Here is a 3221-nt window from a genome sequence, read left to right as displayed (position 1 = left end):
GATCTCTGTTCATCATACACTAAAAGATCTCTGTTCATCATACACTACAAGATCTCAGTTCATCATACACTTCAGGATCTCGGTTCATCATACACTACAAGATCTCAGTTCATCATCAGTTCATCATACACTACAAGATCTCTGTTCATCATACACTACAAGATCTCAGTTCATCATACACTACAAGATCTCTGTTCATCTTCAGTTCATCATACACTACAAGAACTAAGTTCATCATACACTACAGGATCTCAGTTCATCATGCACTACAAGATCTCAGTTCAGGGTTTTCATGAGCTGTATGCCATATTCATCAGTATTAAAACAATTAAAGACCTGAAATATTTCAGTTGGTGTGCAATGAATCTGAAATATATGAAAGTTTAATTTTTATCATTACATTATGGAAAATAATTACCTTTATCACAATATGCTAATTTTTTGAGAAGGACCTGTATGTGTCCTTAAAATCCACAATTGGCAGTAGAGATAGACACATCATCATGTCTTCAAGTCAATGAGATATCCAGCTATTTGCGTGCCCACAGGGCAAATCAGCTTGCCTCAAGCCCGTCTTCTCTTTGAAGAAATGTTATCAATTGTGATGAAGGACTAACTGATCAAATAAAGTCCATAATTATGGTTCGGAAGACATGCAAGAGAGGCTCAGAAGCAGTTTCACAGACAAGACCTTTGCAAAGCAAAGCGGAAAGGGAGAGGAGGTGAAAAGTGTCCGACCTCGGCAAGAGCAAGTGGTGAAGTGTACAGAAGGGTACAGACAGTAACAGCTCAACTGTCTGTCCCTCCCCACCACTAGCGCTGCTCGACTTTTCTCTCTCCCCCCACCCCACTCTGGGCTGCGGTGCGGGCACAGTGGGTCCCCCCTGCTCTAAATTATCGGTACAAATGCACAGGTCTGTTTCTTGAGTTCCACAATCCATGGACCAATAACAGAGGCAGGTGATTAAAGACAGAACATCAGAGAAATTGAATAATTCCTGCAGGAACAGAGGAGGCTGAAACACTACAAGCTTCAGGGTCAGCTGATCACCTTGTTACAAGTTTTAGAAATTATAGCTCATTTAAACGCAACATATATTTTGTTGTATGTCACATTTATGCTCAACGGATCTTAAGCTTCATTTTATTTAGTTATTTTGGGAAACTGCACCTGCACTTTAGTTTTTGTGGTGGATTTATTGATTTATATTGTGCAGACTTTTTCAATCTAAATAACAGAATGATCATTTTTATTTTATATTTTTAGACTAAATTACTAAATAAAGTAATTTCAGTAAAATTAACCCTTTTTTTGTTTTTATATAATACTGCAAAGCAACATGTTAAGTTAATTTTCTCAAATGAATAACTGATTTCTGTCTTTTTTTTTTTTTTTTTTTTTTTTTTGTTATATCACAAAATTTATCGTTATCATCAGAATGCTCCGAAATATCACAATATTATATTTGAGCCATATCGCCCACCCCTAGGTTATGGTGTTAAAGTAATTTCTTTCAAACATCTTGATTCAGCTATTATTGTTTTGGGAGGACAGAAAATTAGATCTTGTGATACTTTGAATGCAACATTCAACAGTTTACTGAAGTCATTCTCCTGTGGTTTATCTGGAAAACATTAAAAAAATTACTCATCTCCACGAGCACATTTTTCTTTAATGATAATGTCCCCATTTATGCTGCAGTCTTTGACAAAGGATCTGTAACTTGAACCAAATTAACCACGTCAGTCTCTCAGAAAAAAGGCTTGAATATTTTCTAGTTGAGAGTTCAGTAATTGGAATTATAAAAATAAAAAAATATATCAACTATCAAAATTTAAGCTGTAATGGATATTTTAAAACGCTGAATTATATAGAAATAGACCTGTTTAAATCCATCATGATGGCATAGCTAGCTGCAGTTAAAATACAACTTGCAATTTAACATGTCTAAATAAAGGTTGAATGAATTAACTAAAACTGGTGACATGAAGTATTAATGTTGATAAATTGTGGTACAGAACAGTCAGCTAATGCTTCACAATGGCAAAAAAATGTTGTATTTTCATCAACTTACCAGAGAAAACACTTCCGAAACACAGAAAATGAACTACATTCAATGTTGGAACTGGTGCTGTTTGGAACTATATCGCGGCCGCTGCGATGTACTGCTGCGACGGGCCAGCCTACTGAACGAGGCGTCTGCTAAAACTAGCATAATTTATTGCGCCACCTCACCAGTTCTCTGTTGTGAACGCCCTGGCAGATGACAATAGCCAATCAGTGATGGAGAAAGGTCAGGAGAGCTTTGCTATGAACCAATTATGATGAATGATTGGTTGAAATGTGTTTAATAGGTTAACTCAAAAACCGCAGATCTGACTCCAAATCCACCCAAATTATCGCCACACACCCAAAGCAATTTTTATCCGCAAAATCAGAATGAAAACTGCCCAATCTGGCAACACTGGCAGAGGCTCTGATGAGGGTCCCGGAAGACCAAGCCAAGTAGGTATCTGCAGACAAATACGGAAGGCGTATCTGGAGGGCCACGTCTGATTGGACGATAAAACAATAGGCGTATCCAGGGGGGCACATTTGATTGGACGATAGAAAAACGAGCATGTCTGGAGGACCACATCTGATTGGACAATAGAAAAATGGGCGTATCCGGAGGGGCCACAACTGATTGGACAAAAAAAAAGGCTGGACAAAAAAAAAACAAGGCGTTTGTGTTAACCACAAACATATTGTGTTTATGGTGTTAACCGGTTCGACAATGGCGGCGTCTCCATACCTTCTCTTTCCACCTCTTTTAACACAGAACTTCTGGTTACATTTCAAAATAAGAGCAACATAACTGGGTAGTGGGGAGGGCTAAATGTTTGTTAATACCTAGTCATAACATTAAAAAAACAAAGTTCATTTTGGTTGTTGAATAATGTGAAAATAGTTGCAATCAATTCATAAATAAAGAAAAATAAAGTAACCAAAATAATAATAATAATAGTTAAACTGGCCTTGGGACAAGGAATGTTTCCTTTAACTTCATATTTTCTTGTTCAACCTTTTAAATCAGTCACTGCAGATGAGTGATTGTCAGTTCCTGTAAGATTTCTGTAACTGGAGCAGGTTTGTCTGTTTACTGGTTAACTTCCTCAGCTGTCTCACATTTCAAGGGTCAATCCTACTCCATGTTTCAGCTCCTTTCATAGATCAGGTC

This window comes from Nematolebias whitei, chromosome 1 (assembly GCF_014905685.2).
Source record: "Nematolebias whitei isolate Nwh7 chromosome 1, NemWhi1, whole genome shotgun sequence".
Lineage (NCBI taxonomy): Eukaryota > Metazoa > Chordata > Actinopteri > Cyprinodontiformes > Rivulidae > Nematolebias > Nematolebias whitei.
The sequence above is the reverse complement of the archived record's forward strand: the minus strand, read 5'-3'. Positions refer to the sequence as shown.